The sequence below is a fragment of the Hyla sarda genome, chromosome 4, assembly GCF_029499605.1.
Source record: "Hyla sarda isolate aHylSar1 chromosome 4, aHylSar1.hap1, whole genome shotgun sequence".
NCBI classification, from domain to species: domain Eukaryota; kingdom Metazoa; phylum Chordata; class Amphibia; order Anura; family Hylidae; genus Hyla; species Hyla sarda.
The window spans coordinates 311,987,106-312,002,153 of record NC_079192.1 but is presented as its reverse complement, the minus strand read 5'-3'; the positions used below and the strand labels follow the sequence as shown (position 1 = coordinate 312,002,153).

At 42.7% G+C, this 15,048-nt stretch overlaps 1 long non-coding RNA gene across 1 annotated transcript in view; it reads right to left on the bottom strand.

Annotated features, from left to right (window-relative positions):
* Window positions 1-3,882: 3,882 nt before the first annotated feature.
* Window positions 3,883-15,048, bottom strand: part of LOC130369510 (uncharacterized) — an 86,405-nt gene continuing 75,239 nt past the window's right edge. Inside the window, exon 4 of the long non-coding RNA XR_008892795.1 lies at window positions 3,883-4,008. This is a non-coding gene — a long non-coding RNA (uncharacterized LOC130369510). The remainder of the gene's footprint in view (window positions 4,009-15,048) is intronic.

The following is a 15,048-nucleotide window of genomic DNA, read 5'->3' as shown; positions in this document are numbered from 1 at the left end:
TTTTTAACCACATAATAGAGTAGAAATTAAGTAACGAATAAGAGCTCAAAGGATGAGTATACCATCTGGCTGCGAGGCAAATGTCAATGGCACCTAATGAAAATCTTCTAATTTCTTCTACAAATTAGGATTATGTGCTATAGTCTTTATTATAGACAGCTGCTGTCATAGACTGATATAGCTCTGTGGTAAATTCTCTGATAACAAAACCTGTTGAAACCTAAGGGCCACTTCAGCCCTTCTTCCGATGTCCATAAATTAGTTGAAAAATAATTAAAAAAAACTATTATTCAACAGCTGACTCAGAAAATTTCTAGAGTGTATGTTGAGTCCCACTGAGAGAAAGTTGCAATGTAAATGCAAGTTATTATTACTTCTATTTCCACGCGGAAAGCGCTCAATCATACAACATTTTTGTGTACTTTGAGCTTTTCTCTTTATCTTACATGGAAAAGCTAGGATTTTGGAATGCTAACCCCACACAGAGATCTAACTCCCATCTTGGAATATCAATATTCTTTTCATTGCGCAATAGTGACCGTGGTGTTTCTATGAGGACTTAAAGGGGTACTCGGGTGGAAAACATTATATATTTTTTTTAAATCAACTGGTGCTAGAAAGTCAAACAGGTTTGTAAATTACTTTGATTAGAAAAAAAAACTTACTTATCAGCTGCTGTATAATGCCGAGGAAGTTGAGTTGTTCTTTTTAATTTGACCACAGTGCTCTCTTTTGACACCACTGTTTATGTCAGGAGCTGTCCAGAGCAGGAGAGGTTTGCTATGGGGATTTGCTCCTACTCAGTTCCTGACATGGACAGAGGGTTCAGCGGAGAGCACAGTGGTCAGACTGAAAAGAACAACTCAACTTCCTGTAGAGCATACAGCTGATAAATGCTGTAAGCTTAAGATTTTTTAATAAAAGTAATTTACACATCTGTTTAACTTTCTGGAACCAATTGATTTAAAAAAATATATATATATAGTTTTCCACCGGAGTACCCCTTTAATATTCACAGTTTAGTACCTGATCCTTAAAGGGATCTGGTTCTAGTTCTGATGATTTTTTTTTTTCTCTTAGTAGCCTCAATACCTTTTTGAAGCTAGGCCTCATGTTCTCTTATCCCTTTTTCAGTGCTTTTTACTTGTTTAACCCCTTAACGACACAGGATGTATATTTACGTCCTGCGCCGGCTCCCACGAAATAGCGGGTTCACGGGGTCACGTGATGTTGCCGCATCTGAAGTGAAAGTGAAACCTTCCCAGCAGCTCAGTCAGGCTGATCAGGACCACCGCGGTGAAACCGCGGCATCCCGATCAGCTGTACAGACGCCAGGAGGATCCCTACCTGCCTCCTGCGTGTCCGATCGGCGAACGACTGCTCCATGCCTGAGATCCAATCGAGTGGCGATAACACTGATCCATGCCATGCTATTGCAAAATACATGTAAAGCAAAAAAGATATCTTTAGTAAAAACCAAGCCAAAAAGTATATATACCGAGATGTACAAACACTCCATCCTGTTTGTGACTATTTGCATCTTTGCTGTTTTTGGCCAGTAATTCATTGCTTACTTGAAGGAGGGGTGCTGTCAGGAGGGGTCCATGGGTTCCATCAGTTGTGGAAGTAGGTTCCAGTAGGAACTCTTTTTAATTGTTTTTAAGTGTTTGTACACCTATGTAAATACTTTTTTGCTTGTTATATATTTTTTTGGGTTGTACATGTATTTTGATGTGCGCCTTTTTAGTGTTAGTCCTTTTTTACTTTGATATTTTTGCATGTAGTATTGTCTACACCAGGCAGCACCCTGTATCTAATACTGTTAGCTGAGCCCATCCCTTCATTGTATATTATGAATTATAGGTCAAATCCCTTTCGCCTTACAGCAATATTTAGAAAAAAAAATTTTTTTTAATAAGAAAATGCATCAAAACTGCACATAATGGGAACTGAACTCAACCTACATGAGTCTAATCAGTTCACTATAACTAGTAAGCACAAGGCATACTCAAAAACATGTATCCTCTAATAATATCCTGTGCTGCAATATATAAGCAAACAAATTCTCAGACTGCTTCTGTCCATATTAGGACATCATCAGGAGTCAGCCAAATAGCCATCATTCCTCCTCCCTCATCCTCAACATCAGAATAATCTCGCCTCCTCCGTCGTACATTATGTTGATCTCTGTCCTCCCTCAGCCAAATCTCTCTCCTCCTTCAGACATAAACAAAATGCTCCCACATTACACCCTCAGATTAACCTCCCTCATCCCTCAAACCTCAGACAAACCTCCGTCATACCTCAGACAAACCTGCATCACACCTCAGACAAAGCTCCATCATACCCCAGACAAACCTCCGCCACACCTCAGACAAACATCCATCATACCTCAGACAAACCTCTGCCACACCTCAGACAAACCTCCATCATACCTCAGACAAACCTCTGTCACACCTCAGACAAACCTCCATCATACCTCAGACAAACCTCCCTCAAACAAATCCCGTCACACCTCAGACAAACCTCCATCATACCTCAGACAAACCTCCGTTACACCTCAGACAAACCTCCGCTACACCTCAGACAAACCTCCGTCATACCTCAGAAAAATTTCCCTCAGCCCTCATCTCTCAGCCAAACCTCCATCATGCCTCAGACATCAGCAGAACAGCCGTTAACATTTTCCTTGATTCGTAGAAAACTGAGAGCGCATGCGCAGCATTCTGCTGACAGCGTAGGGCTAAGATAGGCAGCTTTAGGAGTGTAGCCCTGCGCATAAGAGGGCATGCGCAGCTTTCCTCTGCTACGCAATTTGCATATGTTACCGCATGCGCAGTTGTTCAGAGTAGTCTGTAGAAAACTGTGTGTGCATGAGTACGTAGTTAGAGTAGGTAGCAGGCAGGGAGAGAGGGAAAAGATTGTAGGGTTAGCGTAGTTTAACATGGGAGCTGTAGTTTAAAACAGGTATAGAGTGGTTAGCGTAGTGTTAGTGCAGTTTTAGCGTATTTAGCGCAGTGTAGTTTTAGCGCAGTTAGCGTAACGTAGTGTAAGTGCAGTTTTAGCATATTTAGCGTAGTGTTGTTTTAGCGCAGTTTTAGTGCAGTTAGCGTAATTTAGTGTTAGCGCAGTTTTAGCGCAGTTAGCATAGCGTAGTGTTAGCGCAGATTTAGCCTAGTTAGCGTAGCGGAGTTTTAGCGCAGTTTTAGCATAGTAAGCATAGCGTAGTGTTTTACACAGGTGTAGTGTAGTTAGCATAGCGTAGTGTAAGCGCAGTTTTAGCATAGTTAGTGTAGTGTAGTGTTAGCTTAGTTTTAGCATAGGTAGCGTAGCGCAGTGTTAGCGTAGTTAGCGTAGCATAATTGTACTTTTACACAGGTTTAGCATGGTAAGCGTAGCGTAGTGTTAGCACAGTTTTACACAGGTATGGCTTTATTTAGGGCTGGGGAGGGCTGGTAACAATGGTCCTCGCCCATCCTGGTAACGTCAGGCTGTTGCTGTTTGGTTGATATCTGGCTGAAAATGAAAAGACGGGGGGCCACACACATTTTTTTTATTTTATTTAGTTTTTATTTTTAAAAAAGGGTGTGGTTCCCTGTCTTTTCTTTTTCAGCCAGATACCAACCAAATAGCAACAGCCTGATGTTACCAGGGTGGGCAAGGACCATTGTTACCAGCCCTCCCCAGCCTAAATAATGCCCGCTTGTTACTGCCTAGGCCAAAGAGCGCCATATTTGGCGCTCTGGGCCTCTTAGTGTCGGCTCTTCCCGATACCTCTGTGGTGGTGGGTACCACGGTAATAATTGGGGGTTAGCGCTAGCTGTTTCCATTACTAAGCCTGTAAAGTAATAAAAAAAATAAAAAATACACACACGATAAAACATTTTTATTAAGAAAAACACTTCCACAGCCCTTGTTAACCATTTTATTAAAACAAAATAAATAAAAAAAATTGGAGGTCATCGTCGTAGTCCACCGAATCCGACGTATTCCTCCGCATTCATGTATCTGAAACAGAAGAGAAAAAAAACACAAAAAATGGGTTAGTAAATTTTTGGGGGTTCTCCCCCTGGAGAGACTAAGTTACCACCCCTGTTCCAGCTCTGTCATCTTCCTGTGTTGCTCCACATCTAGTGACGGAGCAGGAACAAAGGTGGGTAAGTGGCCTTCTGATCACTGTATACAGCCACCTATATAGAACTAATGGACTAATTAGTGCAGCTCAGGGCGCATTCACCTCTGCTACATTAACGTAGCAGAGCGCAATGGTCTCTATTACTTTTGCAAAACTACAACTCCCATCCTGCCTGGACAGCCTTTGGCTGTCTGGGCATGCTGGGAGTTGTAGCCCCTTCACTGTATGACTAAGCTAAACTACACCCTACGCTACACTCTCTAAACTGCTCTTTATCTGCCTGTAAAACTAAGTTAGCTACACTACACCTGTTATACACTGCGCTAAAACTACGATAACTATGCTACACCTTTGTAAAACTTTGCTAACACTACGCTACACGAACTACACTACACCTGTGTAATACTACACTAACACTACGCTACTCCAACTATACTAATACTACGCTATGCCAACTACGCTACACCTGTGTAAAACTGCGCTAACACTTCGCTACGCTAACTACACTAAAACTGTGCTAACATTACACTACACCTGTGTAAAACTACGCTAACACTACGCTAATTACACTAAACGTGTAAAACTACGCTTACACTACACTACGCTAACTACGCTAAAACTGCGCTAACACTACAGTGCACTAACTACGCAAAATCTGCACTAATGCTACGCTTCACTAACTAGGCTAAAACTGTGCTAACACTAAGCTACGCTAAATACGATGAGGCTGCGATAACAATACGCTACGCTAACTATGCTAAAACTGCGCTAACACTACACTACACTGATTACTCTATACCTGTGTAAAACTACAACTCCCAACATGCCTGGACAGCCTTTAGTTGTCTGGGCATGCTGGGAGTTGTGGTCCCTTCACTGCAAACATGCAAAACTACAACTTCCAGCATGCCTGGGTATGCTGGGAGTTGTATTCTCTTTACTTTAAAACCTATAACCTACCTCCTTTCACTATAAAACCTAAGCTACACTAACTGCTAGAGATGAGCAAACCGAATGGGACGAATCATAATTTGTTCCGAATTTCATGAAAAATTTTATTCCGACCGAATCCGAATTTCCACTCAATTCGAAATGACGGATTTCTTCATTAACTCCTTTTTATTATTACTCTAAGGCTAGGATTCCACTTTCACAGGAGTTTTTGCTGTAAATTTTTTTATTTAGCAACATTTTTATTTTCTATGACACAATTAGAAATACTTTTTAAACACGGACCAATTCATGTGGGGGCGGACAGGAACCTAAAAATTTAGCCAACAATAATAAAAATGTAGAAAGGGGCCATTTAAATGTACAAATAATATATTTTTTAGAATTCATTTTGTTAAACCTTTTATTAGTAATGTATTTTAATTATGTGTTTAATAAAGTGCGTGTGTTTTAAACTTTTTTCACTTTTTTTTCACTTTTTTTCTTTTAATTTTTTAGGTAGTACTACAACTCACGACATGGAACAGACTGTTTCATGATGGGAGTAGTAGTACCTGTACTAATAGACAGATCGCCCTGGGTGTCACCTCTGACACCCGTTTTGATCCTCCTGTAAAACGTATAGATGCGGGCGGCCAGCCGCTCTTCTGCTCAATCCTGCACTATGTTCTGCGATGTAAAGTTCTTTACATCACAGATTCATATTTCCCACAGAGAGCTGTGATTGGCCAAATGGTTGCAACCAATCACAACACTCTGCTGGAAATATGAATAATAGGTATATATACCGCCATGCAGGGGACCAGAGAAGAGCAGCCACGTCTCCACATCTATACATTATACAGGAGGATCATAACAGAAAAAGAGAATGGAGACACTTGTAATGTAAAAATTACATAATTTTATTAAATATACATTAAAAAATTGATTAATTTAAAATCACAAATAGGGAGAAGCATCCACAAAGAGGAGAGACAAAGCCGTTGCTCACAGACAGATCCACATTAATAAGTTGTATAAGGAAAAGTAACATGGTGCATAGTCACACATGTGTGCATTAACAGCACATATATAGGCACAACAATGCTCTAATTATCATACAGTACAATGCACACAGTGAAGACAATAGGCATACCAAACTGCAACATCCGGTTCCTAACAGGGTCTGCTGGAGCAAATGCCCAGGTGGGTGCTGAGAAGACACCCCCCCCCCCCCCCCCCCACGTTGGCAATCGCCGCATATCGCTGGTGAATTCAGACCGGCGATCTGTGGCGATTCCGGGTCATACGGGTCTCTGGTGACCCGCTGACCCGGAAAATAAGGGGGATCCGGAGAGTCCAAGACACCCCCGATCTCCCTGAAAGGATAGGAGTGCCACCCCCCCCCTATCCCTGCTATTGGTCGGTCAGAAGCAACCGACCAATAGCAGATTGGGGGGGGGGTAATGTTCGGTTCCCCCATTTTGCCCACCCACAGTGGTGCGGGCAGAACGTGGGAACTGTCCTGTGACCGGTGCCAGAGGTCCACTTACCATCGGCGGCAGTGGAGGCAACCATCGGCGGCGGCAGTGGGCGGCGATGACATACGGCTGGCTCTCTGGTTTAGACTACGGAAGCCAGTGAGTTGCCTAGCAACATCTGGAGGTATACAGTTTGGAGACCACTATACAGTGGTCTTTAAACTGTAGCCCTCCATATGTTGCAAAACTGCAACTCTCAGCATGCCCAGACAGTTGTTTGGGCATGCTGGGATTTGGAGTTTTGCAAAAGCTGGAAGGCTACAGTTTGGAGATCACTGTGCAGTGATCTCTAAACTGTGGCCCTCTAGATCTTGCAAAACTACAACTCCCAGCATGCCCGGACAGCAGTTTGCTGTCTGGGCATGCTGGAAATTGTAGTCTTGAAACATCTGGAGGGCCAAAGTTTGGAGATCACTGTGGGATCTTGCAAAACTACAACTCCCAGCATGCACAAACAGCAAACGACTGTCTCGCCATGCTGGGAGTTGTAGTTGCGTACCTCCAGCTGTTGTATAACTACATCTCACAGCCTGCCCTTCAGCGATCAGTACAGTACAGCCAACCAGTGTGCCTCCAGCTGTTGCAAAAGTACAACTCCCAGCATGCACGGTCTGTCAGGGTACATTTACACGGGCGGGTTTACAGTAATTTTCCTGCTTTAACCCCTTAAGGACCGGGGGGTTTTCCGCTTTTGCATTTTCGTTTTTTGCTCCTTGCCTTTAAAAAATCGTAACTCTTGCACCTAACTTTTGCACCTACAAATCTGTATTATGGCTTATTTTTTGCGCCACCAATTCTACTTTGTAATGACATCAGTCATTTTGCCCAAAAATCTACGGTGAAACGGAAAAAAAAAATAATTGTGCGACAAAATTGAAAAAAACCCCGCAATTTTGTAACTTTTGGGGGCTTCCGTTTCTACGTAGTACATTTTTCGGTAAAAATTACATCTTATCTTTATTCTGTAGGTCCATACGATTAAAATGATACCCTACTTATATAGGTTTGATTTTGTCGGACTTCTGGAAAAAATCATAACTACATGCAGGAAAATGTATACGTTTAAAATTGTCAACTTCTGACCCCTATAACTTTTTTATTTTTCCATGTATGGGGTGGTATGAGGGCTAATTTTTTGCGCCGTGATCTGAAGTTTTTATCGGTACCATTTTTGCATTGATAGGACTTATTGATAAAAAGTGACCAAAAATGCACTATTTTGGACTTTGGAATTTTTTTGCGCGCACGCCATTGACCGAGCGGTTTAATTAATGATATATTTTTATAATTAGGACATTTCCGCACGCGGTGATACCATATATGTTTATTTTTATTTACGCTGTGTTTTTTTTTTTTTATTGAAAAAGGGGGGTGGAGTTAAATGATATTCATTCACTTTTTTTTCACTTTTTTTTTTGAAGTTTTATAGGTCCCATAGGGACCTATAACACTGCACACACTGATCTTCATCATTGATCACTGGTTTTTCATAAGAAACCAGTGATCAACGATTCTGCCGCATGAATGCTCATGCCTGGATCTCAGGCACTGAGCAGTCATTCGGCGATCGGACAGCGAGGAGGCAGGTAGGGGCCCTCCCGCTGTCCTGTCAGCTGTTCGGGATGCCGCGATTAGCCGCGGCTATCCCGAACAGCCCGACTGAGCTAGCCGGCAACTTTCACTTTCACTTTTAGCCGCGCGGCTCAGCTCTGAGCGCGAGGCTAAAGGGTTAATAGCGCGCGGCGCCACGATCGGCGCTGCGCGCTATTAGAGGCAGGTCCCGGCTTCAATATGATGCCGGGCCCGCCGTGATATGATGCAGGGTTACTGTGTAACCCCGCGTTATATCAGAAGAGCAGGACCAAGGACGTACCGGTACGTCCTTGGTCCTTAAGGGGTTAAGTTTGAGCTGTGGCAAATTTTCCACCTCAGCACAAACTCCTAGCAGGAAACTCACCGTAAACCCCGCCTGTGTGAATGTACCCTAAAAACACTACACTACCCTACACTAACACATAATAAAGGGTAAAACCCTACATATACACCCCCTTACACTGTAAAATGAAAAACGTATCGTACGGCAGTGTTTCCAAAACAGAGCCTCCAGCTGTTGCAAAACAACAACTCCCAGCATTTCCGGACAGCCACTGACTGTCCAGGCATGCTGGGAGTTTTGCAACAGCTGTTGCAAAACCCTGCACCCTGTTTGGGAATCACTGGCATAGAATACCCCTATGTCCACCTCTATGCAATACCTAATTTAGTCCTCAAATGCGCATGGCGCTCACTCACTTTGGAGCCCTGTCGCATTTCAAGGAAACAATTTAGGGCCACATATGGGGTATTTCTGTACTTGGGAGAAATTGTGTTACAAATTCTGTTGTTGCTCCATACTTTTTATTTTCACAAGAGGTAAAAGGAAAAAAAGATCCCTAAATTTGTAACGCAATTTCTCCTGAGTATGGAAATACCCCATATGCTGCTGTAAAATGCTCTGTGGGGGCAACACAAAGGCTCAGGAGTGAGACCCCATTTTGGAAACTACACCCCACACGGAACATAACAAGGGGTATAGTGAGCCTGAACACCCCACAGGTGTTTGCCAAATTTTTGTTAAAATTGGATGGGAAAACAAACAAAAAAAAATTAAATAACTAAAATGCTGGTGTTACCCTAATTTTTTCATTTTCACAAGGGAAAATAGGAAAAGAAACTCCACAAATGGGTAACCCCTTTTCTTCTGAGTAAGAACATACCCCATATGTGGATGTAAAGTGGCTAACTACAATGCTCAGAAGAGAGGGAGCGCTATTGGGCTTCTGGCGAGAAAATTTGTGTGTTTAAAAAGCTTTCATAGTGCCAGAACAATGGACCCCCCCCATATATGACCCCATTTTGGAAACTACACCCCTCAAGAAATGTTATAAGAGGTACAGTGAGCATTTACGCCCCACAGGTGTCTGACAGATTTTTGGAACAGTGGTCCGTGAAAATGAAAAATTTTATTTTTCATTTGCTCAGCCCACTGTTCCAAAGACCTGTCAAACGCCAGTGGGGTGTAAATGCTCACTGCACCCTTTATTACATTCTGTGAGGGGTGTAGTTCCCAAAATGCGGTCACATGTGGGGGGGTCCACTGTTCTGACACCACAGAGGGGCTTTGTAAATGCACAAGGCCCCCGACTTATATTCCAACCAAATTCTCCCTCCAAAAGCTCAATGGCACTGCTTCTCTTCTGAGAATTGTAGTGCGCCAGCAGAGCACTTTACGTCCACATATGGTGTATTTCCATACTCAGAAGAGATCAGTTACAAATTATGGGTGGCATTTTCTCCTATTATCCCTTGTAAAAATGTAAAATTTGGGGGGAAAAATGCATTTTAGTGATTTTTTTTTTCATTTCCACATCCGACTTTAACGAAAAGTCGTTAAACACCAGTGGGGTCTTAAGGCTCACTGTACCCCTTGTTGCATTCCCTGAGGTGTGTAGTTTCCACAATAGTATGCCATGTGGGGTTGTTTTTTGCTGTTCTGGCACCATAGGGGCTTCCTAAATGTGACATTCCCCCCCAAAAAAACATTTCATTCTCCAAAATTCCATTGTCACTCCTTCCCTTCTGAGCCCTCTAGTGCACCCACAAAACACTTGACATCCACATATGAGGTATTTCCTTATTCGAGAGAAATTGGGTTACACATTTTAGGAAGATTTCTCTCCTTTTACCCCTTGGAAAATTTCAAAAACTGTGTCTACAAGAACATGCAAGTGTAAAAAATTAAGATTTTGAATTTTCTCCTTCACTTTGCTGCTATTCCTGTGAAACACCTAAAGGGTTAACATACTTACTGAAAGTCATTATGAATACTTTGAGGGGTGCAGTTTTTATAATGCAGTCATTTATGGGGTATTTCTAATATGAAGGCCCTTTAAATCCACTTCAAAACTGAACTAGTCCCTGAAAAATTCCGATTTAGAAAATTTTGTGGAAAATTGCTGCTAATTTTTGAAGCCCTCTGATGTCTTCCAAAAGTAAAAACATGTCAACTTTATGATGCAATCATAAAGTAGACGTATTGTATATGTGAATCAATATATAATTTATTTGGAGATGTCCATTTTCCTTATAAGCAGAGAGTTTCAAAGTAAAAAAATTTTTTTACATTTTTTTACCAAGAAGTATCGACAAAATGTTACCACTAACATAAAGTAGAATAAGTCAGGAAAAAACTATCTCAGAATCAGAAGGAAAAGTAAAAGCATCTAAGAGTTATTAATGCTTAAAGTGACAGTGGTCAATGTGCAAGAAATGGCCGGGTCCTTAAGGAGAAAATGGGCTGGGTCCTTAAGGGGTTAAAGACTTGGTTGGGTACCACGGCATCTACTCTACCTGTTATCTTCCCTTCAGTTTCACATGCTAGACAGCAGATTCGCAGAGTCGGTAGCAAGTCCATCTTTCAGTATGTTGTCTTTAACCCCTTAAGGATGCAGGGCGTACCTATACGCCCTGCGCCCGATCCCGGTGTTTAAAACGGGGTCACGCCATGACCCCGCATCACAACGGGTTGGTCCCAGCTGCTAATGATAGCCGGGACCCTGGGCTAATAGCGCAGGGCACAGATCGTTGTGCCGCGTGCTATTAACCCTTAAGACGCGGCGACCAAAGTTGATCAAAAAGTAAAGTGAAAGCTTCCCGGCAGCTCAGTCGAGCTGATCGGGACTATCGTGATAAAATCACAATTTCCCGATCAGCTAGGACGCAAGCGGAGGTCCCCTCACCTGTCTCTGTCGCGTTCCATTGGCGTTTGATTGCTCCGAGCCTGAGCTACAGGCTTGAGCAATCGAGCGTCTTTTACGCTGATCCATGCAAAGCTATGGCTTTGCAGGGATCAGGGTAAAAGATCAGTGTGTGCAGTGTTATAGTCCTCTATGGGAGTTATAACACTGCAAAAAAAAAAGTTAATGTTATTTTTAATAAAGGTCATTTAACCCCTTCCCTAATGAAAGTTTGAATCACCCCCCTTTTCCCATAAAAAAAACCTGTGTAAATAAAAATAAACATGTGATATCGCTGTGTGCATAAATGTCTGAACTATAAAAATATATCATTTATGAAACCGCACGGTCAATGGTGCACGTGCAAAAAAATTCCAAAGTCCAAGATAGCGTATTTTTGGTCACTTTTTACATGATAAAAAAATGAATAAAAAGCAATCAAAAAGTCTGATCAATGCAAATATGGTACCCATAAAACCCTCAGAACACGGCGCAAAAAATGAGCCCTCATATCGGCCCGTACGCAAAAAATTTAAAAGTTATAGTTGTCAGAAAATGACAATTTTAAACGTATAAATTTTCCTGCATGTAGTTATGATCTTTTTCAGAAGTACAACAAAATTAAACCTATATAAGTTGGGTATCATTTTAATCATAAAGACCTACAGAATAAAGATAAGGTGTCATTTTTACTTCAATTTTGTCACACAATTAACTTTTTTTTCCATTTTGCCATGGATTTTTGGGTAAAATGACTAATGTCACTGCAAAGTAGAATTGGTGGCGCAAAAAATAAGCCATCATATGGAATTTTACGTGCAAAATTGAAAGCGTTATGATTTTTAGAAGGTGATAAGGAAAAAATGAAAATGCAAAAATGGAAAATGGAGTCCTTAAGGGGTTAAAGAACTTGCAGGACTACTTTACACCTTTTAACTCCTTAAAGTCTGTCAATTCTGCATGGTTGACAAGGTATTTGTTATGCCGAGCGCTCCGGGTCCCCACTTCTTCCCGGAGCGCTCTCAGCGTTCTCCTGTTTGCAGCGCCCCGGTCAGACCCGCTGACCGGGAGCGCTGCAATAATGTCCCTAGCCGGGATGCGATTGGCGATGCGGGACGCACCCGCTCGCGGTTCGCATCCCGGCCCGCTTACCAGACTCGCTCCCCGTCTCTTCTGTCCCGGCACGCGCGGCCCCGCTCCCTAGGGCACGCACGCGCCGGCTCTCTGCGATTTAAAGGGCCAGTGCGCCACTGATTGGCGCCTGGTTCTAATTAGTGTGTTCACCTGTGCACTTCCCCATATAACCTCACTTCCCCTTTCCTTCCTTGCCGGATCTTGTTGCCAGTGTACCAGTGAAAGCGTTCCTTGTGTATCCCGAGCCAGTGTTCCAGACCTCTTGCCGTTGCCCCTGACTACGATCCTTGCTGCCTGCCTTGACCTTCTGCTACGTCCGACCTTGCTCTTGCCTAATCCCTTGTACCGCGCCTATCTCAGCAGTTAGAGAGGTTGAGCCATTGCCGATGGATACGACCTGGTTGCTACCGCCGCTGCAAGTCCATCCCGCTCTGGTGAATACCAGTGGCAACTTAGAACCCGTCCGCCGGCACGGTCCACGCCAATCCCTCTCTGACACAGAGGATCCACCTTCAGCCTGCCGAATCCTGACAGTAGTTTAAGTTTTCTCAGAGAGTCCTCTCTATGGTGCACAGCTATTTCTTATACTCTAGATTTCAGGGAGCAGGAATAGAGGCAGGAATATTCCTTTCTGCTGTACATTCATGGCTTAGAGAGTAGAGATTGCACACACAGTTATTGCTGGAGAAAATAGTACCATCTTAAGCAGGGTTCAGTGTAAGCAGTGCAGGGGATGATTTATTGTATAGTACTATACATGGGGACATTGGAGGTAGGATTGGGTTTTCGATGTGCAGCGCCTGCTCGGTGCAGTGTTAGTTGAAAGGAAACAAACATTAGAAGAGTGGTGTATAAGTTAGCTATGTATTACAGTCCCGCTCTCGCTGCTGATATCGTGAGTTAACATACTGCACCAACAAGATCTTCATGATAAAAAACACCATAGAGTTGAAACTAACAGCCACAAACACACATTTTTGTCATGAGTTCTTAATAGTTAAATAGAAAAGCATCTGTAAATATAGACAATGCTTATGTATGAGTGGAGGAGTGATGGGAACTGTAGTCCTTTTCAATGTAACCAACAGAAGGAATTGTCAGCATGAAAACAACTGAGCTGCACAGAGCTAGGCAATATGAGGAAAAATAAATTAATTAATTCTGTCTTAGGTGGCATCATTAAGTGAGCAAATATTTAGGTATTACACTATAAAGTAGACTTTTAAATGGAATGTGTCATCAACATTATTTTAAAAGTAAACATGTAGTTATTTCCCCTCCATGAAACCAGTAGATAGCTAAGACGCCATTGACAATTGCTGAAGCTCAGCTTCCCCCTTACTAAAGAATGACATCTGAAAAGGTCACAGAGAATGTCCATGTCATGTCTGGCCTGGTCTGTGTTCACACACAGCTATTGAATTTGCTGTGTGTGAACAGTTTTATGTTCCCTGGTCAGGGAATAGTTAATGTCTCTGGCTTTTTCAGCCTCAGCCTCTGTTGTCCAATAGCCTTTAGGGTGTGTCTACTTAAGTTCAGCACTGAGTAGCTTCAGTGCTGGTGATACTTCATTTGGACTTCATTACATCTTGCTACTGCCATGCTGCTAATGGAGGCTTTTGTTGAAACTCTTCTTATTTGAGCTTTTAATCTACCATCTCTGTTTTAGCATGCCCTTAGTATTTTCTGGTTTTAGCCATGTTAGGTGACATGCTCTTAGCTCTGACCACACTGGTGAGTGTGCCGCTGGCCAGTAGTCTATTTGTATTTATTATTAATGGCTACTTCGATAGTGAAATGGAGTGTCCAGTGTGTGTCCAGTGTGAACAGTGTCCTATGTTTGCATCCCTGTTACCGCTCCATGGGGACCCAGAGGGTATTGCTATTCCTGCATCTACTGGAGGTGCTCTGAAGGGATTGCGATTTTATTCCTGTCTTGTGTTCAGTGTGAACAGTGTTCTATAAATATATTCTGTGTTTCTAGGCATCCCTATTACCTGTCCATTTTAGAAGTAGAGCAGGAAAAACCCCTCAGGTATAGCGCTGAAGACTCTTGTAGACAGATGAGGCGGATGCCAAAGGTAATAGGAAAGTCCTCAGCAGGACATTTTATAAAAAAAAATCAATAAAATGGACAAGATTAGGTGTTTCGGGAGGATCCCTCCCTTCCTCAGATCAGAAGGAAGGGAGGGATCCTCCCTTTGGCATCCGCCTCATCTGTCTACAAGAGTCTGCAGCACCATACCTGAGGGTTTTTTTCTGCTCTACTTCTAATATTGACTCCAAGGACGACTTGTTTCCTCCTGCAACCCATCGGCATAGCAGCGACTCGCACTACAGTACCCAGATTATATTGTGGGTGATATGCTTTTTTGCATAGATCTCAAGGTGAGCGGCCATCTATAAGCCCCGTGGGGTTGCCCCCCCACCCACCACCCGATCTATTTAGGGTAAATATACGAGGCACCGTCCGTCGGCCCTTTCTTTTCTTTTCTCTACAGATTATTACCTGTCCATGGGGACTTCATGTCTA